Source organism: Lissotriton helveticus, chromosome 3_1 (assembly GCF_964261635.1).
Source record: "Lissotriton helveticus chromosome 3_1, aLisHel1.1, whole genome shotgun sequence".
NCBI lineage: Eukaryota > Metazoa > Chordata > Amphibia > Caudata > Salamandridae > Lissotriton > Lissotriton helveticus.
Window position 1 is genome coordinate 1424755652 of NC_136061.1, and position 25046 is coordinate 1424780697.

Consider the following 25046-nt stretch of genomic DNA (forward strand, 5'->3'; position numbering starts at 1 on the left):
TTTGTGGGTTCAGAGTCGAGAATTCGTCCTTCTTTTATTTCTAGATTTGTAACGGTAAATCCCACCGCCAAGCAGACTCCCGATACCTCGCCCTTTCCACTTAGAATTCCTTGTTATTTGCATTCAATAATTGCGCTCTCGGGGCTACATGGGCTCTAAATGGTCCACAGTTTCGCGCAGCTCGGTCTAAAATGATTCGACCCGCTATCAGAACAGACTGCAGCTAAATAGAAAGTGAAACCGCTCGGTACATCTGAGACCAGCGCTCAAGATCCAATGAGAGAAGTGATGGGTGTGTGCCCGAGGCAGATAGAAGTTTTAGTGTCAACCAATGGGTGACAGAGAGCTATCAGCCAATAAGAGTCTGCCAAGCCCCCTGACCCCCACCCTCTCCGTCGCAAGTCAGGGGAAAAAACTTCGACCCTGCCCCAAAGGAATTGCTCGGCGTTGAGCTACGCCCTGCGGTGGAGCACATGAGCAGGGGAGGTTTAGTTTTCTCTGGCCCTTGGGAAGTGGGTGCGCGCGCGCAGCCTGCTGTCATAACAAAACGGAGCTGTCACCGCCTCCGTGCGAGAGTGCCAGTGCTCGAGCAGTGCGTCCCTCAGCCCAGTGCAGGAGCACGCGCCTAGAGGCTAAGAAGTTCAAGGAAACAGCGTGTTAGGGCAGCTGGACGCTAAGCGGTGAAGAGGTAAGCAATATTGGGGCTGTGGAGGCCAAGAGGTGGTTAGTAGCGGGGTACTAGTACTAACGGGCTTTACAGCATAGAGGTGCATAGAGGCGCGCGGAGCTTCTTTTCAAACGTAGACTGTCTAGTTACGGGTGTAAAATGTGGCGTGGGTTAGGGGACCGGTAGTGAAGCATACAGCGCAGAAGTTTTAATCACAGAAGACTAGTTGAGCTCCCGGTTCGTCCTATGCATTGTTTATCTTTCAGGAGACCGGTTTTTTGTTTGCAGATATGTATTCATACAGTGTTCCTGTATTTCTTGCCCCGTAGCAGTGGGAGACAAACAAATACCTCAAGACTTCCATTCCGGAATTTGGCGAATGTGAAACAGAAATATGATCCCACAGCTGGGGGATCATCGTATCATTTGCGGCTTAAGTGCCGCTTTCAGGAATGTCCATGGCTTTCTTCCGTTTAAAGCCCCGTTTAACACAGAGTATGAGAGGCTTGGTCCCTCCGTTTTATAGATCGCACATTTTCTTTGACCAGGCCAGACGGAAGCACACAGATTTTTGTAGCGTATGGCTCTCAACCCCCTCAGTAGGGTGACCAACTGGCATTGGTGCAAATTCAGGATGGTGAGTGTAAAAGTTCAGGACAAAGGGTCAAAATTCAGGACAAAAATTCAGGGCAGGAGGTCAAAATTCAGGACAAAACTTATGGACAAAAGGTAAGTTTTACAGACCCATCAGAGGATGTTGTGCAATAGTATGTTAGTAAGTAAATAGACAACCATTTAAGCACTAGTCAAAATACGTTTATATTAGTTTGAAACAATCTTGTACTTCACGTTTTTGAGGTATGCACTCAGTTTTGATCAACTGTGCAGGTCTTTTTGTGGTATTTCATATGATAATAATCTTTATATATGGTTACAGCACTGGGTTGTCCAGTCTGATATTTTGTTTACAATTCATAGTCCTGAGAAGGCATGTTTGCATGTTTGACGAGAGAAATGTTCGGGAAGATTTGCTTGGATAGACATTGAGAAGTGGCAAGCATAAGATGCAGCTAATCCAGATCCAAACATATTCAACCATTTGCAAACCTATCCATCATGTATCCTTCTATCCATCATTTCACTCATCCATCCCTCCCTCCATCCATCCATTATCCATCCACTCACCCTATCTATCCTCACACGCACCCATCCACTCTTCCACCCACCCATCCATCCACTCTTCCACCCACCCATCCATCCACTCTTCCACCCACCCATCCATCCACTCTTCCACCCACCCATCCATCCACTCACCCACCCAGCTATTTACCCTTTCACCCATTCAGCCACCCTTTCACTTACTCATCCATCCATCCATCCACCCAATCACTCACTCACTCACTCATCCATCCATCCATCCACCCAGTCACTCATCCTTCCACACATTCACCCTCTCAGTCATCAACACATCCATCCTCCCTTTCTCTCTCCAGCGACCCTTTCACTTAGCTATCCATCCTTCCACCCAACCATCCATCTACTCATCCACTCATGAATCCATCCATTGACCCTATCACTCATCCATCCTTTTAATTCATCCATCCATCTTTTCTCTCATCCATCTACCTGTTCACTCCTTCTCTCATCTATCCAACCTTTTGCCCATGTACCCTCCCTTTCACTCACTCACCCATCCTTACATCAACCCTTTCATACATCTGTCCATCCATTCACCCATCAATCCATCCATCCATAATTCCACTTATCCATCCACCCATTCTTTCTCTCATTATCCATCCATTCACCCTTTCATTCATCCTTTCACCCTTTCCCTAATGCATCCAGACATCTACCCATCCCTTGACTTACTCTCTCACCCACTTTATCACATTAATTATGAGCTGAGTCTTCGTCTACAGAGTTGCAGACAGAAGAGACCCATCAGGAACTCACCCCTCACTGTAGTTCCTAAAGCAAAGGGAGGGGTTCAAGATGCCCCTGCACATAGTCAATCTGAAACCTTGGAAGTCATGAGTCTTGCATGATGCACAGTGCCTGGACGTGAGGTGACTGTGGCATGGTGTTGTTTCCAGGGCTTTAAGTGGGATGACAAAACTGAGGTGGGTCTCTCCAAATGGGGGTGTTCAATGTAATTAAGGGCGTAGTTTAAAACACCTAAGCTAAAAATCTGTACTTAGCATAGTGTACTGCACGACCGGTATTTTGCTGCTTCTGTCATTGCATTCAGATTTATAATACTGCTAGTAATGTTACACCTACAACAAGCCAGCACTATAGGCTTTGTCAATGGTTGGTAGTTCATAAAATAAAAAAACAGCAACCATGGTTTCCTTGAATATAATATTGAAAATGCATCAGTTCTAAAATGATGAGCCTGTAAAAGAACTATAACCCTTTTTTTAAACTTCTTTCACCGCCTTATTTTGATTAACTGGATTTTCTTGTAGCAGCATGGGTGTTATAGTACATTTCTTCCTTCTGACAGTATGCCCGAGGCCGGAGGAGGCCCACCACATGCTTTACCAGCCAGACTCGCCCATTGTCATTCTGTATGTGGCAATCAGCCGCATACAGAATGACAATGGGCGGGGTGGGGCTGATCTTGCACTCAGAGGAGTGCAAGGTGGCCCCATTAGGGCCTTGAAGATTCACACAGGGGAACAGTTCTGTTCCCCAAAGGCCAAAATTACGGACAAAAGGCGTCCGTAAAAGGGATCATCACGAACGTGAGGTCCCAATTACGGACGGTCCCGTGAAATTAACGGACGGTTGGTCACCCTACACCTCAGACGATGCCTTTTAGAGTATGCCTCTGCCTTTAGGGTATGATGTCAATCAACCCTACGTTCCACGTCCGAATTTGTTTTTCAATTTTTTATTTATTCCGTTTTTATTTAGAGTAAACCAGACCCTTGAAATGGTGTTACGGAGTGCACACAAGCGAACTTAACAAAAGGCAAAGGCCATTTCTTTCACATCACATAATCGGAAAATTACATCGAATAACTGATTTCATAAGGTTACATTTTTTTGCTGAAAGGGGACGTAAAAGTGGTGGGATTCTCGTTGCTGTGAACAAAACTCTATTGCATCGAGGAAAAATGGAGGAGATGATCAGGACGTTCCTGTTGAGCCATCTCGAGTTTCTTACCAAACATTCCATATTATACTTTTGTTTGCCATGACCATCAAAAATATTTCACCAATGAGGATCAAGTTGGCTTCTTATTCCACCAGCATCTTATTCGCAGGCTGAATTTAGCCTCCAATTCAGCCAGCATCTTATACCACATCCCATTCAAGGCCCATAAGGATTTAGATTGTGGTGAGCAATGTTTCCACCTGTGCAACATGCACTCCTATGGTGCTGTAGGCGAAGAGGAACCATCCTTTCTATCACAAAGCTCAACTTGTCTCACCAATTTTCAAATTGATCCTAATAATGGGAGCATTCCTCCGCAATACTTGCATGTAAATTTTCCATGCCAAGCAAAATTTGTCACAACAGGTGCCATTATATTGGTCACTCTTACCACAATGAGTTTCTATGCTATTACATCTGAATTAGTAATCATGCTTTTCCTATAAGAAAGTCAAAATTGGCTCACAAATAATAGTGTTTCAAACATACCACATCCTGCTACAAGGTCCATGATATAGCCTGAGCCGAGCAATGTTTCCACCAGTGCCCACTGTACCACTGTCGAGCAAATACATACCTATCAAGTTGAAGACAAATAAGTAACCATCTTTCTCCCTTGAAGATCAATGTGACTCATCAATTTCTATATTGAACTTAATGAAGGGAGCGTCCCTCTATACTACCTGTATGTAAATCGCCTGAGCTAAGCCACATTTCTCACAGCAGGTGGCTCAAACAGGTCTCCTTTAATTGAATGTGTTCTTATAGAGCCATGTCTGACTAAGTAATCCTCTCTCTCTTGAAGATCAATGTGGCTCAAAATATTATATTGTTCCTAATTAAGGGGTCATCCATCTACACTAGCAGTATGTAAATGGTGCGTGCAGATCAAAAGTTGTCGCAAGAGGTGGCACCAAACGGGTCAAACTCACCCCCCCCATTTCAATGCATTCATATGAAATTACTTCTGAATAAGTAATCATATAGTTGTTTTATAGGAAAATTAAATGGACTCACTAATATTTATGTTGTTTTTCAAACACACTACTTTCCTCTGCAAGGTCCCTTATGATTTAACCTGAGCCAAGCAACATTTTCATCAAAATATATGCCAACTGTGCTACCCTTCTGCCAGTGAAGTAAATCCTCGTTATGTCAGTTCATCTGAGCTCATGCAATTACCATTGACATATTAATTCTAGTATTGCTGTTAGCCTCTATTATTCTTGCCTGAATAGCTACTTTCAGCTTCAAAAGGCATAACATTCATAGTGTCTAAATTCCAGTTGCCAAACCTGGATTCTTGCTTACAGTGCCTTTCTTACACCTGCAGATTTTTATGTCTGTGTTTCTTTTCTAGTTGAGATATCATCTTTATCACCCATTGCATCCGCATTTTCTGAACTGGAAATGCTTTTCCAGTCCAAACTGGGAGACTACTCTCGTAAAATGAGCCTTGGCTGTACCCTAAACAATGCTAGACTTCGCTTACCCTACATTTCCCCAAGAAGAATAAGGCAATGCTTAACGAAATTCCCTAGATAAAATCTTCAATATAGAGTATTTTTCAAATACAGATTTAGCTCCTAATCTCCTTAACCCCCTCTATGCTTTGCAAAACAAAAGCCTTCCAAGAACTTAATAAATCGTTAAGGCACTTGTGTTTTAGCAATATTTTGTATCCCTTGGTTATAAATTACTTTGTTAATAACAAAAAATCAGTATGAGAGTAATAATGATTCCAATCATACCAAATGTAAAAGCAGGGTCAGATGGCTACATCCTTTGGCGTGCATCATCAGGCTTTAGTGATAGGTTCTTTTGAGTCCTAGAGTCGCAGAGGTCATAACTTCTAAACCATTTGCACCAAGGACTTAGTCAGGGTGCCAACGTGAATTAGAAATCCAGTTGGACTGCAACCTACTGAGGAATATGCGTCGGAAGTGTTTCCTGGTAATGATCGATCACACAAGAGGAGTTCACTGACCCAGTAGAACCACAGACCCTCTTTCGTTAATGAATAAGACACTCAAATAGCACTAAGAAACAGGATATATATTTTAAAATTCTAGTCTGGTTCATAAATTATGAATGGTAACCACACTGAATATGAACAATAATGCAGTGAAGCCGGTTATAGATAATGAAAACAACAAGAAAAATTCTAACATTGTTGTTAAGTTCTATATACCATCATAGTGCTACTTGAGGTGCTATGCTAGCTTTGGGTGAGACAGTAATTAAGTCTATTCTTGAATTTCAGATGTGGTGCGCACAGCATGCCTCTTTTTGGGACAAAAGGAGATGTTTCTTTCTGGAATAGTGAACTTGCCATTTCCTATTGCAGTTGTGCAGTGCTTGAACATAAACAGCCACAGGTGACGGCTACTCTTTTGGGTGCTGCCTTTGACTAAAGCAGGTGTGCCCTCATCTCCGATAGCCTAGGCGTGAAGCTCCACTCTTTTAGTACCTTTACAGGTTTCAGTGAGAGGTCTTGTTGAACAACCGTCAGTTTAAACAAACACAGAATGGCAGTTGAAAAGCATTTAGGTTACACACTAAACATTGGGAGGCACATCTAGCTGCAAAGCTGTGGAATGCCCTCCCCCCACAGCTCCGACTGCAATCCAACAGGAACATCTTTAGGAAACAGGCTAAGACCTGGCTGTTTCCTAAGCGTTCTTGAATAATGAAACCATCTGGAGTAGTATGAAACTATCTTAGCTATCACTCACCAGTCATCTGGCATTTCGAAAGATCTTAAAAACGCACCTATTCACCAGCAATTGATCTCTCCCTGTTAAACTATACCATCTTATTTGACCACAAACCATCTGAAGTTACGTTCCTTCTGGCAAAGCGCGGAGATACCCCTTCGGGGGTCTATTCAGGCGCTATAGAAGAATATAAAATAAATAAATTAGCGCCAAGACGCCTTGGCAATCGAGCACTTTACAAATACATCAGTCAGTCAGTTATTATGCTGCTTTTCATAATAGGAATAAAAGGTGGAAATCGCGGATACCTTGTTTGATAATGACATAATAAACTCAACATGTAGGGTAAATAACATGGGTGTTAATACATCAGCTTGTTTATCATGTTTATCCAATACATTTCTAAAATTTAGCAAACCTGAAAAGGAGATGCACTCGATACAAGCGTTTCTTAGCATTTCCTACTTATTTGTTAAAGTGCATATTATATAGCAAATGTAGGCACCTAAAAGAATAACCCACAATGTTTACAACACTAGCAGCCCAATCACTTAATACATTGCTGATATTGTACATGGTCTTCCAACTGCAAATACTGCAGATATTTCTTTTTCTAACAGTGTATCATTCAGTCTCTGAGGATCACATAAGACGTCTGCTTCCACCAGAATAAAGCAGAGCTCATATAAATACTCAGAGATATCTGTTTCGGAGCCATGAAAGCTGGCAACAATAGTTTTTACAGCAGACAGATACTCCAGTAAGGCTATTGCAGTTGTTAGGAGTTAAGATCACCACCTTTTTTTATAACCAAATCAGCCACCTTCTGCACAGTTGAGGTTTATAAGGAGACCGCTCCTCTAGCCATACTGGGTAAAAAATCATTCTTTGACTGCATGAAAGATTTCCCTCCAAAAGGAGGAAACCCTCTTCCCAGGACTCTGTAAGCAATAAGAGAACTTGTTACGTCTAATGCCCTTCCAACACATGAACATAGTAGGAAAGTAGGGGCCGATTTATAGCTTAGTGGAGAGGGTACTTTGTCCCAAGTGCCAAACTAAAGGTTTGGTTGTCTGATTCCAGTGATGGCTTTTTTAATACATGCAATCAGAGGGTGCCTTAGAGGCTGACTGACTCTGACCAGCCTGCCAACAGACGAGTGTCTGCCTCCCCTAGGAGGCGAGAGCCCATCTCTTCGAGGTCAGAAACAATGCCTGCTCTGTCAGGAGGTGTTGTCACCTCCTCCAAGCAAGATAACTGGTAATCAGCATATCAAGGCAGGAAGCTTCAAAGGCCTCTACCGGGTTTGATATGCGACCTTGGCTTCCCCCATACAGGGGAAACTCCACACCTTGTCTAGGGCCCATCTGGCACCAGGACCGGTGGGGAAATTAGCTAGTCAGGAGGTATGTTCACCCTCAGGCTAAAACGACCCCTAAGGTGGGCTACCTGTAATGCACACAACTAGAAAAATTCTTCCATCTTGGCTTTTTGTGGAATTAGTCCTCCGGGTCAGGGTTAGCCTCACTTCCCACAGACGTGGTCATGTAGAGGTTGTAGTAACCCTAAAGTTAGGTAGCCCATTGGCTGCTACCCGACACTCCCTGTAACACCTGCAAATACGGTATTTAGGTGGCACCCCTAATGACAGGACATCAGATTCGATGGACACATAGAAGAAGTGGACAAAGAAGATTGCTGACACGAGAACAGAGTAGCGACTACTGACTTGGTGCCAACCGTGCTATCATTCCTTCTGCCCCCTACCTTTGTGTAGAAATCTTCTCCAAGAAATCTGGAGGGCTGCCAGTGCTTTGCAAATCACCAGAGGAACTATATTGGAGTAGAGGAGTTACTCCCTTGCAACTGCAGGCTCCAAAAAAGCAAGGTCCAGTTCACCGTCATGCTGCTTACCAGGTCTACTGATGCCAAAGCCTCCCAGGAAGATGTTGCTGTGATCCACTGGTCAGATCCGTACTCCCTCCAAGTGTGGGGATGCCAGGAGCGACTGGAGCTGCACAGCACCAATACCCGGGGTACTGGACCCCTTGCAGCATAGAAAGCTTGTTGTGTCCAGTCTGGGCACCAACGCTGAGGAAGATACACCTGCACATCAAGGGGCTTAAAGGACAGTGAGACCAACATCGAGAGTGGTCCAGCTGTCCTGTTTGCCTGTTTTCTGCAGAACCAAGACAAAGAGTGAGTATCTGACTGCCGCCACCTGACACATCAAAGCACCTCTGCATCCGAGCCGCACAGCCCGAGAAAAGTCACAATGGCAACAAGACCCCTCAACAGCTGGACCCACACTTTGGTTTGCCAGACTGTACTCCCAGTCACCGCCTGCAGCCACTTTATGCATGCCCCTTCAAACCGCAAGTGTCTCCTGCAGTGCAAACCTTACACCGAAAATCAGTCGATGCTGAAACACACCTCTGAATCTAGACACCCCAGTGCCACTCGAGGTGACCTTTTGGTGTTGCCATGGACCCTGCCCCATACTCATCTTAAGTCCAGGAGAAGAGTCCCCAAAGTTGCTGACAAGTGCCCAAATGCAGTATATGTTTTTCCTCTTTAGGATAACATTACCGCCTCAGAAATTGCATTCTGTTAACTTTTGAAACTTGTAAACATTCATATCTTACTTACCTGAATATGACGGTCTTGTATCTAAATTTATATATAAATCTGTGTTATTTTTATAAATTGGTGTCAGATTTCTTAATTGAGTGTGTGTCTCACTTATTGCATTTGTGTGTGCAATAAATGCTTAGCACTACCCAATGATAAGCCACCCACACTTCCACAAAAGAGAGCATTTGGCTTATCATTTGTGCCTCTGCAAACCAATTGAGGTTTGCCTGGACTCTTTACATAGTTTACCTCGTTTTAGTCCACTATTTAAAGTGTCAGCTACCTACAAGATTCATCCAAAAACACTTCATTATTAAATAGATGCAAGTAATGGATAGGCAAAAAGTACTTTGTATTGACTACACCCTGTACCACGACTAAAGGCAGGCAAAACAGCCTGCACCATGTTAAGTGCATCCCAGGGCTCAGCACTTCCAATGTGAAGCCTTCCAGGCCCTGCCTGCAATCCAGCTTGCTCTTGCTGCACTTTTGGCATATCGGTGTCCTCCTCTAAAAGGGGTACTTCATCAGCAGGAATAGTGGATTCATCATCAGATGATTCCTCGCTAACAGAAAATTCACAGCCAGAATCTTCAACTTGATCTTCTGCCCCAGATGCAGAGTCAGACTCCGAACCATGCAATTCAGAGGGGAATTTAAAAAAGAAATCCAATAACCTGCTGGGCAATTAACCTGTGGGCCACCATTGGGGGGGGGGGGGAATGCAAGGCTAGGTGCAAAAGGAGCAGGATGCTGATTGAGGAGCTCCCGTCCAGCAAACCCTCATTACCTCTTATCCTGCCGTCTCGGTTCCTGCACAGGCTAGTGTGTGACCAAGACCTCAAAATTAACAGAGGTGTATGGAATAAGCCCTCGGGGGGCCTGCGGTAACGGTGCTAGGCAGAAGATAGCGGAGAGCGGACTGTCCCAGTCAAGATGGCAGACCCCTCTGAACCCACCTGGAGACGATAACCCTGCTGACAGCCACTCTGGAGAAGGACAGCTTAGAGAGGAGAAGCGCTGTCTCACTAGCGTGCAGCAGGTTGGAGTTAATGGTCCTGAGTACGGCCTTGATGATCCTGTCGGAGGTCCCCGTACGAGCTGGCTGTGACGGCGAGGTACCAGCAGAGGCCTGGAGCGGTGCAGCGGCAGTGAGACGGCGGGTATGCTCTTATTGCGACCTGGGCTGAGCGGACAATCTGAGAGGACATCCAGGGAGACCCCAGGCAACGATACCGGAGTAGATGCTCCCAGATGCCTGCCGATCCAGTGAAACACGGAGGTGAGGTGAAGAGGGAGGCGACAATGAGGCCTAGTCGGAGCGCAGCCGAGTGGTAGGCCAGCTGGCGCATGTGCGGTGAATGGGAGGCCGACAGTGACACAGAGCAGACGGGAAGTAGCATAACTGCAATAGCGGCCAGCGGAGCTCCTGGAACACACAGCCAGGCGCCAGATGTTGATAGAGGCACCGCTAGAGAAGAGTGGAAGTGGCAGTAGTACCTACCTGAAGCGTTACTATCACTTAATAGACCAGACGGCCCTGGAGAAGGAGGAACCCCCCCACCTGGTGGATGGCTGGCGTGGCCCCAAGTCGTTGAACAACCCATGAGGGGACATCGGAGCAACATTACACAGGAGGCCAGCCCTGCGGGATCGACACCATAGAACAGACGGAGTAGAACAAGTGCAGCCACCTGAGGACAGTGGAGGAGAGTTCATGGGCCAACCTGAAGCTAATGAGTGGTGTGATAGTGTGGCAAGTGCTACCTGCTAGTGAGCCCCCAGCCTTTAGGTGCAAGTAGTGTTGCAGTGGAAGATAACCCCTTGGGAGTTAAGGGTTCTAACAGAATGATCGCAGGAGAGCCTCTGACTGTTCCGCCTGAGGAGATTCATAACAAGCCCCACAGAGCTGCTCCCCTAATAGGCAACTAGCCGATATATCCCGGACACAGAGCATCTGGTCAAGGCCTGAGACCCAGCCTGCCGATGGCTGTGGAGAGCACATACACCTTGGGTATGGTCGGAGTAGAGGGGAATTGGCGGCGACTAGTACCCGGGAGGACCTGGAAGATACCCCTGGTAGCACTGCAAACCACACCTTGTTCTCCCACTGAGTGCCTCTACCTCCAGGAGAGCATCAGACCCTCCCACACACGGCAGCAAACGAGGAATCAGCTGTGGAAGTGGGAGGAGCACAGAGCTGGAAGCACCAATACTAGAATTCCAACAATGGAACCAAGCTGATGCGCTGCAACCCAAAAACAATGAGGAAAATAAACAAGAACCGAGGCCCGGAAGGACACACCGAGGAACCCCTGACAGATCAGAGAGAAGATGAAAAGGGGGCGGAGGGGCCCCCACCAGAAGAGCACAGGAATGATCCAACACTTTGCGATTTAATGCAGGCGATAAAAGCCTCCTGGGAAGCACTCAAACATAAGATAGACAGAATTTGGCACAGTCGGCATTGGCACAGACCTTGGCCGGCTGGCGGATGATCATCGGAAGCTGGTTTAGAGAGTCACCTCAAATGAACAAACCCTGATAGAAATAACCCCGGACTTGGCATCATTGCAGAAGAGAGTATCCCTTATCGAACACAAGGTCAATATCCTAGAGCAGAGGGCAGGAGACAGTAAAAATATCTCATGAATAAACAACATAAGAATCTTCGAGGTTCCTGAATTAACAAAAGGATATAATACGTTGTCCTCTTTTGAGGAATGGATCCACAAAGAAGTGGCACCAGAAGGCCTACCCCAATTTGACACCATTTGCTCCCCGTGCCCCATAATAGATAAACTCCTTCACTACAGGGACCATATTCTAGCTCAAGCACGCACACAGAAGGACCTCCAAATACTTAATAGCAAAGTGATTATCTTCACGGACTTCACCAAAGAAGTGCAGAAGCAACAAGCAACCTTCTTGGAAGTGAAGAGTCGCCTCAGGCAGATGAATGTTCCCTATGCAAGGATTTTTAAGGCTTGACTGCAGGGGATTACACCTAATGGGTCACAATTCTTCTTGACAACGCAACAGGCCTAGAACTGGATTGAATCGAGACCGGAGGCTATATCCGGGGAGGGATCCAGATGAGGGTAACCCCGCAGGTGAATGCCGAGATCCACAAAAAAGGGAGCCCCCACACTGGCAGAGAACCAGTGAGAACGAGCGAAAGTGATCAAAGCACTCACCGAACTTGGTAACCCAGACAGAAGCCCACATTCCTTAGTCCGTGTACAAGAAAATAGACACTCCGAGAGGACCAAGGACACTAGCTCAGCAGAGGAAACAGACGCTGAACTGCATCAGTTTATCCCGAGAACAGCAGATTACATTATCTAGGGTAGGCATTCTCTTAGCTAGCGTGAAACATGGCTCGGTGTTGGCCCTCTGGGCCCTCCGCGGGGGCAATGCCCTAAAGGAACTATTTGGACCTACATCCTGTGGGCTGAGCTCTTAGTAATGAGGTTGACCCAGGAGAGGGAGGGCTCTGCTTTGTGACTATATCACCAGCCCACCCTGTTTTTTTGTTAAGTGAGTGTCCTCGCGATTGGACACCTGTTGGCGTCTAGTTTGGATGGGGTTTGCTTTTATGCCTGTCCTGGGGTGTGGGAGTTGGGTTTTAGATTGGGGGTTATTGGGGGAAAGGGGAGGGGACATGCATAGCAGGACGAGGGAGCTCGGACAAGATCAGGGATGATGAGAATAATCAGAATCCCAGGAACTCCTAGTGGGAGGGAGGATCACCTTGGAGAACATTTTAGCTTCTCCTGTAGAATATAAAGCACTATCCTGCAATGTCAGGTGGATGAATGTTATGACCAAAAGACATAAGGTATAAGGTTTGTGCCTACTTAGCCAGGGGAGTAATACACATTGCACTCCTGTAGGAGACACACCTCAAGGCGAAGGAAGGGGCAGCGCTACAGCGCAGGTGGCGAGGGCAAGCATTTTACACAGATTACTCGGCGTTCGCCAGGGGTGTGCTGGTGTGGATTAAGGCAGCGGTACCCTTTAAATGGACAGGTCACTTGGTAGACCCAGAGGGAAGGCATTTGGTGGTACACGGTACGCTAGGTGGACGCAACATCACCATAGGGGGAATATATGGCCCCAACACGGATCATGTCTCGTTCTTTTTCGGCCCTCTCTACAACACTGGCCCCTCATAGGATCTGTCATAATGGGAGGGGATTGCAACTGTATAGTGGATATTGACATAGACCGCTCTCACCCGCCGTTAAGGTACACACCAGTAGCTAGATCAGCAAAGGCCCTGAGAGAATGTCAAGCCCAATGGGGATTAGTGGATTCCTGGAGGGTGCAACATTCGTATGATTATTAATTCTTTTCGCACTTGCATGACCTACATGTGTGACTAGATATGATACTATGCTTCCCCGACATACACGAGAAAGTGGTAGCTAGCGAGTATTTAGCCAGGACAATTTCGGACCATAAACCCTTCTCCTGGGTTTGTACTGGGGGCGGGCCCGACCCTATAGTCCTACATGAACACAAAAAACAGAATCCCTGGAGGACCCTGTCTTTCAAGCCACGATCAAAATCGCTATCACTCAATTCTCTGAAGAAAATGACAGAATGGATACAGACCCCCGGGTAGTTTGGGATGCCTTTAAGGCAGTTATTAGGGGTAGATGCATATCGGAAACATTGGGGATCAGGGGGACCATTCTGAGATAAGTGCAGGAATCGGAACAACGACTGAGGGAAACTGAACACCTCAGGCCGGAGCACAATGAGGTACAAGATCAGCTAATGGAGGCCAGTGAGAAAGTAGCGGAGCAGGTGAAAAGATTAGGGTGTTTCGATTACAGAAATTACATGATACGAGCACGAGAAGAAGGACTGCACTGGAACACTCCTGGCATGGATTGCTAATCCGGCAAAAAGGGGATCCACAATACTAGAGCTTAGGGAGGAAGGTATACCCATTATCAATAACCAACTAGGTATAAAACGCGTGTTCCTGGACTATTACAACAGCCTCTATGAGAGCAGGCTAGAGTGCAGGGAGGATGGGATTGATGAGCTCTTACATCTAATTAGGCCCCCAACAATATCAGTAGAAGATGCAGAAATCCTTGGAGGGGACGTTGAACTCGCAGAGATCAGGGCGGCGCTCTAAGGAATGGCCAGGAATAAGACCCCTGGTACAGATGGCCTGCCAATAGAGTTTTACTCAACCTATATTGAGGAGGTGGGCCACAGATTGGTGGGCCTTTAAAATAGTGCACGAGTGGTGGGCAGACTCCCAGAAACAACAAGATAGGCCCTGATGGTGCCTGCCACTCCTGAAACCAGGCAAACCTCCTGATGATAAAACAGCCTCTAGTACTTTATCTATGCTCAACGTGCACTATAAGTTTTTGAGTAAGATCCTTGCCATGCGTCTCCTTCCACATATGAGTACTCTTATACACCAGGATCAGGCGGGGTTTATACCCAGGCGCAGCACAGCCAATAATGTTAGAAGACTACTTAGAGTTCAGATACGTACGACAAAGAGGAGGCAGCCATCTTAGAGGTTGACATTGAGAAGGCCTTTGATAGCCTCGAATGGCCTTACTTTTAACGCATAATGGAGAGATTCGGCCTCTGAGAGGGGTTTGTGGCCTGGACTAGACTGCTCTATAAGGAATCCTTGGCCCAGGTGAAGACTGGGAGAACAATTGCTGACGGATATCAAGTGTTCAGGAGTACAAGGCATGGCTGCCCCCTGTCATCACTCCTGTTTCCTCTGGCCATGGAACCTTTGCCCTGTCACGCCCTGTCGGGGAACCCATACAGAGGATAGCTGGTAATGGGGAGAAGCATCACATCGCTTTGTACGCTGACGATCTCTTGCTCTTCCTCCAGAACACAGATGCAGATTTGAATGGTGCAAGAGGGTTGCTTCAGCATCTGGGTAGAGCCTCATTTCTCTGGGTAAATTGGCTAAAATTGTGTCTGTGTCCGACCACCGCAGGGAAGAACAGACCCTCCATAGACCATGAAGTGGTATGGGAGCCTCATTGCCTTTCCTTCCGAGGGACAAAAATATACCATGAAGCCTCAGACATCCTAGAGGGTAATGTGGGAAGGGCCATCAGGGGATTGTTATCTGTCATGGTATTCTGGGCCTTCTTGCTGCTACTCCTGTACTATTTCATAGTACTCCCGTTGTTTATCCTGGCAATTGTCTTCCGTGATCTCGGATCCTTAGTCATAGCATAACTTCTGGGGATCCGGCAGACACTGGGTGCACATTGCAACGACCTATGGCTGTAGGGGCTTGGCCCTACCAGACTTTGAAAGCTACTACCTGGCAGCTCAGGTAGGGAAAATGGAGGGAGCACCTGGGCCACCACGTCCCTGATATCCAGTCGCTGTCCGAGTGATACTGTGACTGGCCGGACCACAGATGAACAGTAGTTCAGAGCTCAGGGTACTACGCAGATGCTGGAGTCGCTACCTGCAGAGATCCCATTTTAAAAGACTCTATGCTCCGGACATCCCACTAGACTGGCTGATGGAACCCCCACATGGAGGTTCATGACCCGGTTTACAGGAGTGGGAAGTAGCTGGAGCCAACACAATAGGGACCCCCTACGAAGATGGGACACTGCTCCCTTTCGAGGCTTTCCGGAATCGCTAGGAGCTCCCGAAGGGGCATTTCCTGTTACATAGAGCTCTAACCACGGCAATTAAGAATCATTGGGTCTCGGGGACGGTGGAACCTCCGATGTCAGTCGGATGTCAATACATAGTGCTATCCTCAGGCATGTTCAGAGCAGTTACATGCCTGTACCGTTGAATCCAGGGAGAGGGGCTGATCCCATTAGATAAGTTGAGAGAGCGGTGTGAGGAGGACTTGGGGATCACCAAGAGATCGTAAATCGCACTCCTAAGGTTTCCAGCAACGCTCGCTTCAGACTCATTAATTTTTATGTGCTCCACAGGGCATACCTTACCCCAGAACAAATCAACCGATACTTTGGAATGGAGGATGCCAAGTGTCCGTGATGTGCAGCAGTAGGAGCAGAGTTCCTCCACATGTTCTGGAGCTGCCCGAATCTGGGAAGCTTTTGGAAATCTGTTACGGATACATTAACTGAGGTATTGGACAGAGAGGCCCACTGCACACCACAACATTGCCTCCTCAACTACCACACCGCTAAGACTAAAGTCACAAGCGGATTCCATGACTTGGCGCTTCTCTTGGCTAAACAAGAGATAGCCCGGAAATGGAAAGGTCAGAGAGGTCCCAGTGCAGAAACCTGGAAGAGAGAAGTTGTACGCTGGTCGGATTATGAAGGAGCGATCAGGACCAGAAAGGCTAAAGGGGGCCAGGGCTAACTAGAAGCAGCCAGAGCATGGGTGGTGTTAGTGGAGGAACTAAAACACGAGATGACCCTCAGATAGCTGACCCTGAGGCAATTGGCTGATATAGTATTCCATGCTCCGGGAGGGAGGGTAGGCACTCCTAATTAATCTCTAACCTGATGGGTTTCACTTCTCCCCTTCCCCAGAGGAGTACATTCTACCACAGCGCAAACTCAACACACCGAAGACAACAGGAGCACCATGTACACTGAGAGATAATGCAATCTGGGGGGGGGAGGGTGGGGGGGGACAGACCACCACACCCACCCCGAGAGGCACGCCCATGCACGCTGGGGGGATGGGAGGGAGAAGTAGGGGAGGCTATAGTTGAGGGTAATAGTTGTGCACTTATCTGCTGCGCATAGATCTTGGGTAGGGTAGTAGTAGCACAATAGCTGTAACATCACCACTGACCGTCTGGATTACTACTGTGAGTAACATTGCTCAGTCCTTGGACACTAAGGAAGACACTCTGGAAATTCCAATGGCCGAATGCTGCGGCTACTGTGGATAATGTGCTTATTGTATGATTGATGCACCTTGTATGGTTGCCTACTTGTAAAACCAATAAAATGCCATCATAATACTTACTAATGTAACTAAAGCTACAAAACAACAATAAACAGCACTGTGTCAAATTTAAACTCAACAAACTGTGTCTGTATCAAACTGTAAATATAACTATTGACATATAATCTAGAAAAAACTCAATGCAAACCACACACTGAATTTTATACTCCATAAAATACCTCTCATTTGTCATAGACCGCGAGACTTGGGATCAACTGCACCTACTTTGTACAGAAAAAGCCAGCACCAACGATATCCCACTAGTAAGGAAAAACAAAAGAAAATTACACACAAGACAACCCAATACACATCTTGCACAAATCCAAAGTGAAGTTGGTACATAATGAAACAGAAACTAAATAAGCTGCAATTATTACATTTAAAAAACCCATTCATGCAGGGCGATGATACTCATTTGAAAAAAATAAATACAAATTCTTTTTCTTACCATACACACAACTACACAAACTGCAGCTCTATCTATGTTGAAACTGCAAGTAGGAGTCTCAAAGAAGGAAATCAAAAGCTTTTAACTACAATAAAAAGAAGAAATAAAACATTAGGTTCAGAAATGCAAATGATGACAAGAAATAAAGTAGTTAACATTATAAAACACAATTAAGTCTGCCCCTGAGGGCAGATCGGTGTCACAACCGTCTGATCTGCCTCAAGAAGGGGCACAAAAAAAGGTAAAAAAATTGGTACCCCAGACAGGAGTGACCCTTACTGCAGCTGCTAGCTAAATGCAAGCCAAACACCAGTCCCCACATACAGCCACAAATGCCAGTTCACACATACCACTGGAGGGTGGGTGTGGTCCCTACAATGGTGGGGGGCACTGAGTGTTTTTAAAATACCCCTCACACACCAAAATGTCATGCTTCATCATCAGGGTCTTCGCACCCCTCTACGGGATGCGGCGTGCTGCTGCCTACGACTACGCAGGAGCACTTATACACAGACTATGTGTGGTGTGTGTGTAGGGTTGTGATGATCAGTGAGTGGTGGGGTTTGGAGTGTTATTAGTGATGGTTAAAAAGTACCTTGCTCATGGGGTAGCTCAAAAATATTTTAATGGGCCCCTGAGCTGGTACTGCTAAAAAGTGTGTTGCGAGGTTCTTATGTATTGTAATGTACATCACCTCATGTGTGCGTCATTCAGACCAGGGAGAACGAATCCACAACTTCTCTCTCTCTCCCCTATTGTTATTTTTGTAAGTTCACACACACCTCAGCCAAACACCAGTTCAACCCATACAGATGTGTTCTCTGGTGTCTAGTGGTTTTCCATCACCCCTGGGGGCAGATAGGCTTACAAGCTCCCAGGGAGAGCTGAAAACATAAGACGTGTGGGCAGTACTGGGAAGTGCCCCCTGCCCAATTGGCCGGTTTTATGACTTAACAACTACTGCCTAAACCATGACTTCTTGAACAACGAAAGCTAAACAACGAACTGTCCTTAACGGTTGTATGACGAACCATCGCGCGCAATGGCATCGCAGCACTTTAGATCGCGGCCACTACATCGCATCGGCCGTTACACCGGCCATTATTTCGTCGCAAGCATTTGCGCCGCAAATGCGCCAATTTCATTGGATCGCGTGTCACATCGGCGATTTAACATCGCGCGACATGACAACGCGATGTGTTAGCCTACAGTTAAAAAAAAAAATCGGCCAATGGGTTTGTGGGGGGGTGGGGGTATATATAGTATTGCCCACCGCGTCTGCAGCTATTTGTGCCTGTGACCCTGTGACATACTTTGGAATAAGTAAGTCTTCTGCCCTCTCTTTAAATCGTTCCCCCCATGTTTTTTGTGCCTTTGACTCGTTTCTCGTGCCCTTCTGTCCTCTCTTCCCCCTCTTTTTCGTGTCCTTCTGCTCTCTGTTCCCCTCGTTTTTGGTGTCCTCGGTCTGCCTCGTTTTTTGTGGCCTTTTGCCCTGAGTTTCAATTGTTGTGCCTTTCCCTCGTTTCTCGTGCCCTCTACCCCCCTGTTTTCGTGTCCTTGCCCGTCTCGTAGTACCTGTCAGGCCAAATAGGAGAAATGAATGAATGATTAATGAAGAGCTCTTGCGTGGATTCATTTGTGGAGCCCCTGGCATTTGGAAATCTTATTTTTTTACGTCGATTAGTTGTTAGAACACAGAATAGGGGCACTGTTCAACTGGACAAAAAAAACTAAATTGTCTTAGAATCAATTTTATAGCTCATCTAAAGAAAAACCCTCCAGGCACCAAAACATACTCCCCACAGAGTAATGCAAGTCAACAATTCATATTTGGTGGCCACTGCGCACCCCTGAAACACCACATTCTCAAAAAGGCACAATCCTCATGATTATGATTTATTTATTGTATCTAGTGCTTCACCTCTAATGGGTGTTAAGTGCGCTTTACTTTTTAACAACCATAGAAAATGAGTTTTCTTATATAATAAATATTTAACTTGCATACAAATGGGAGTGATTTAGTAGGAGAGAGTGACAATTGTTTATAGGGAACATTTGAAGATAGGGAGGTGTGGCATTTCCTGTGGAAAACGTGGAAGAGACTTTTTACAGTTGAATGGAAGGGGTGAAGGTGAGGGGTGTCATAGAAAGCTTTATAGCCTGTACACATTTTGTTTGACCGTGCCATTAAAGTAACACGTGTGCAATGCACTCTGTACTATTTTCAGCTCATGCAATAAAATAAGCTCTGGAATTAGTACATGGAAAATATTTCAGTACATAGACGTGTGACACGTGCATTGCGACTGGGATCATTTCAATAATATACGTGTGTTCCAGTTGTGAAATGACATCTAAAATTGATATTCTATTTATCACACCAAGCCACACAGTGCTTTATTAGATCGCTCTCTGTATTATATCAGAACACAATTGATAACGTGTTTTTAAATATAAGCCTTTTTTCCAACTCTTTGTTTTGTTTTTGTTTTGCGAAGTAATCATAGGCATTCAAGCGCCTATAATAGAACGCTTCGAGGCACAAAGGGTTTCACAATATTGCTTTTCACCACTTTTATTGTGACACTTTATTATCGCCAGGTCATTATTAATAATTCAAGGACAGGCGAATGCATACGACCCTTACTTATCGTATGTATTTAAAAAGCAAATGCAGATTAATTTTGGTAAAAGCGGGTTCCACCAAATTCAAATGTCTATGCAGCGCCAAATGAGTGTGAGCGATTAAAGCAGGCACTAGGAAAGGGGGCCAGAAGCAGAGAAAACTGCCCTGTAGCATTTCTGCTTGCATAATTTGACGCAAAAGATCATACTCCTTTTAATATGTACATTTTTCTCCAGCCACATACATTTAAAAATATATTTTGTGGGGAACTTCTTAATCCTCTAATGTGGTTTCCTGATTTTTTTTTTTACTTGTTTTTTTATTAAAACCGCCTCCACTGTATCAGGGGTTTCCTGATTAGTGCTGGAAAATCAGATTTAATGGCGCTGAAAAAATTTAGATTAATCGTGCTGGAGCAGTGTTTTAATCGAACACCCTCTTTGTTTATAGCATCCAGGGTAAGCTGGCACCCTCATTGGGAAGCATGCCTGCCCCTCTCTTTGAAGTGCTTTTTTTGTACAGCAGCGCATTGAGGCGGCGCAGGCGCTACACACGTGACCTATGACATAACACGCGGTAAAGCTTCTCAAAAGCACTTCAGGGGTTAAATGTTACATTTAAATGAGGACCCTAGACACACACATTCTCTCTTCTATCCTACAGAAGAGCCCCAGCGCCTATCATACAACGTTTCGAGGCACAAAAGGGTCTCACAACAATGCTTTTCGACGTTTTTAGTGCAACGCTTTAATATGAGCAGGTTGTTTTTAATATTTTAAGAACAGGAAAATGCATGGGATCGTTACTCTGTTACTTTTTTTTTTATTTAGCTGGGGCTAAAGGGGGGGGGTGACAATGTGATTTCGGACAATATATGAAAACACTTCCCACTGCCCCCTCCATCAACTAAAATATGAAATGGTTATTCAGCAGTCTTTGGAAATTCCAGGAGGCAGAACAAAGTGTGTGGGGTGTCTGGCTTCACGAATTTCAAGAATGCGTTCTTCATTTTTCTTAATCACCAATTGTCTTGAAAGAACTTTGCAATTCAAATCACAGCTGTACTAAAATGCAAGGCAATCAGATAGCCCCCCTCCCAAAATATCAGATATACAAATACATTGTATTTTTTTTCTGTTTGATGCATTTCTTAGCTGGTTCACTCCCCCGTGGCCTGCTGGGGAGAGGGAAGGGGAGGGGGCGGCGGAAACACCGGGGGAAGGGGTGTTCCACCCCACCCATCCATCCAGCCATGCATCCATCCATCCATCCACTCACCCAGCCATCCATCCATCCATCCATCCACCCATCCCACCCACCCATCCATCCATCCATCCATCCATCCCACCCACCCATCCATCCATCCATCCACTCACCCAGCCATCCATCCATCCATCCATCCACTCACCCAGCCATCCATCCACCCATCCCACCCATCCATCCATCCACCCACCCATCCAACCACCCATCCAACCACCCATCCACCTACCCATCCAACCACCCATCCATCCATCCACCCATCCATCCACCCACCCATCCAACCACCCACCCATCCATCCACCCATCCCACCACGCACCCATCAATCCACCCATCCCACCCACCCATCCATCCATCCATCCATCCATCCACTCACCCACCCATCCATCCACTCACCCACCCATCCATCCACTCACCCACCCATCCATCCATCCATCCACCCATCCACCCACCCATCCACCCATCCCACCCACCCACCCATCCACTCACCCACCCATCCCACCCACCCACCCATCCACTCACCCACCCACCCATCCAACCACCCATCCACCCACCCACCCATCCACCCATCCCACCACGCACCCATCAATCCACCCGTCCCCACCCACCCACCCACCCATCCCAACCAATCCATCCATCCATCCATCCATCCAGCCATGCATCCATCCACCCATCCACCCATCCCACCCACCCATCCATCCACTCACCCAGCCAGCCATCCCTCCATCCACCCATCCCACCCATCCATCCACTCACCCAGCCATCCATCCATCCATCCACTCATCCATCCATCCATCCATCCACCCATCCCACCCATCCATCCATCCATCCACCCATCCCACCCATCCATCCAGCCATCCATCCACCCACCCATCCCACCCAGCCATCCATCCATGCATCCACTCACCCAGCCATCCACCCATCCCACCCACCCATCCCACCCATCCATCCAGCCATGCATCCATCCATCCATCCACACATCCATCCACCCATCCCACCCAACCATCCAGCCATGCATCCATCCATCCATCCACCCATCCCACCCACCCATCCCCTTAAAAGTACGTGCTAAATACACTTGCCATCAAAGTTTTGTAAAAAAAGAAGCATTCTTCGTAATATAACCTAAATAAACATTGTCACCACCATTAGTACAATCTGTTGTTGCAGTGTCATAAGTAAAATAAAATACTTAAATAAACATTACAAAAATCATTGCCGTCGCGAACCGTGTCTGTCAGCACCAAAGTCTGTCTATGTTTCCGTTAGTAAGTAAAGTAAAGTAAAGTCCACATTTGTAAAGCGCACAATCACCCGTAAGGGTCTCTAGGCGCTGGGGGGCCGTCGGGAAGATTAAGCGAGCTATTGCCCAGAGTCACATGGTGCTGGGCTGACCTGCCGCCGGAGCCGGGGATCGAACCGTGGTCCCCAGATTCCAGCGTCAGTCGCCCTGGCCGCGGCGCCACACCTCTTCCACTCCACCTGTAGTTGCAGTGTCACTGCGACGGAAATAAACATTAAATAAACATTGTTCATCTGCGCTTCACATTGTTCATCTGCGCTTCATATTGTCATTGTCTAAACATGAGTAAAACATTACGGAAATAAACATTAAATAAACATTGTTCACATATGCGCTTCATATGTTCATATGCGCTCAATAAACATTGTTCATCTGCGCTTCATATTTGTCAAATGTGAGTTGTTGCTTAAATAAACGCTTCATATGCATATATTCATATTATTACGGAAATAAACATTAAATAAACATTGTTCATATGCGCTAAATAAACATTCTTCGCCCGCGCTTCATATTGTCACTGTCATATGCGCTGCTTCAGCGCTTCCCATTTGAACCTAATTCGATGTCATCGTTTACGATGTATTAGCTAATGCGATGTACTTGCATGCGCCCTGATGACATGCGCCCTGATGACATCCGATGTGATGACATGCGATGTGATGACGGGAACGATGTAATGGGCGCGATGCAAAGTCATCGCGATGCGATGTATCTGATGTAAGGGGTGCTTCCCGTCCTTAGCGATGTGATGACGGGAACGATGTAATGGGCGCGATGCAAAGTCATCGCGATGCGATGTATCTGATGTAAGGGGTGCTTCCCGTCCTTAGCGATGTGATGACGGGAACGATGTAATGGCCGCGATGCAAAGTCATCGCGATGCGATGTATCTGATGTAAGGGGTGCTTCCCGTCCTTAGCGATGTGATGACGGGAACGATGTAATGGCCGCGATGCAAAGTCATCGCGATGCGATGTATCCGATGTAAGGGGTGCTTCCCGTCCTTAACCACTACTTTTTTAACAAGTACTTCCTAAACCACAATGAAGCCGGAAATAAACCAACATATGTGAGAGATCATAATCAAGGATAAAAAAACGATTAAAGAGCAAGGTGTCCCCTCACGATAACTTCAGAGCATATAAATGAGACATGCAGAATAAAGGAGTTGAAAAACGTAAACAATATTTAAAGTAAATGCGGCGCTGGTGGATGAGGATTAGGAAAGGCTCCTTTCGTGTTTCCACACTGTCAGAGACAGGTGTGGATTCCCACAGTAGTTTAGAAGTTGAGGAATGTGAGGCAGTGTTTTGCCAGTTCTCCCTGGAATAATACTGAGAGAGAAATCCTCTGTCTAGCTCAGACCTGTACACCGAGGTTTCCCTTTGTAAAACACAATGCTTTTCAGCAGTAGAAACATGAAGGGGGCAATGACATATTAGTTTCTTATAATCAAAACTCTTTATTTGCAGTGAAAACAACACGGTCCTCCAAGACCACACATGCCAGACTTCCCTGCAGTTCCTACGCCCCTTCCACATTGTTTTTATCACGGTCAGGGGGCGGAGATGAGTGACGTAATACTCCTACATTTTTCACGACTTCCTTAACACTAATTCCAAAAGACGCTTTTCCCACGTCGTGCTACCAAACTTTGAAAATGCAATCTGCTTCCAAAAACTCTTTTTTCAATATGCCGAAATGTTTGCAGCAGCAATGCCCTTTAAAATCCATGGATGTCGAAAAATAATTATTATGCAAAAAAAATTGACATGTCCAAATAATATGAGGCATTTCCAGTTACTGTTCAATTCAGAAGAGTTAGGGCGGAGAATAGTGACGTTCTACTCTAACACTGGCGAATCAAAGTTCAGATTAGGTTTGGTGGGGGTGGAAAAAAGTGACGTACCTAAGACTTCGTTATAAAAGTAAGTTGTTAGAAATTCGTTGTATAGGATGTTTCCCCAATTGGCCACTTCCCCAACATCTATAAATACAAATTCTATGGTGTCTAGCATTTTTCAGCTTCCCTTGGGGGCAGATCTGTCTGAAAAAGGTCCATTATGCTCTTGGGGTGACGGAAAATGTCCAAAATGCGCCAATACATTTGGCGACCCTTACCAAAGGGGACGTTCCCAGAGGTATAAATCAAAAATTCCTGGTGTATAAAGGTTTCATGCCCTCCTGTGGGTCAGATGGGCCTAACAAATGGCCACTCTGCACCTAGGGGGCTGGAAATGGCCAAAACATGTCCCAGTAGTTTTTGAA

The 25046-nt window shown here is 46.1% G+C and overlaps 1 protein-coding gene across 1 annotated transcript in view; it reads left to right on the forward strand.

The window, feature by feature from the left end:
- The first annotated feature begins 425 nt into the window (after positions 1 to 425).
- The window catches only part of LOC144823501 (kelch domain-containing protein 1-like), a 348734-nt gene continuing 324113 nt past the window's right edge, over positions 426 to 25046 (forward strand). Inside the window, exon 1 of the mRNA XM_078682075.1 lies at positions 426 to 688. The gene's annotated coding sequence lies outside the window, so the exon portion shown is untranslated. The remainder of the gene's footprint in view (positions 689 to 25046) is intronic.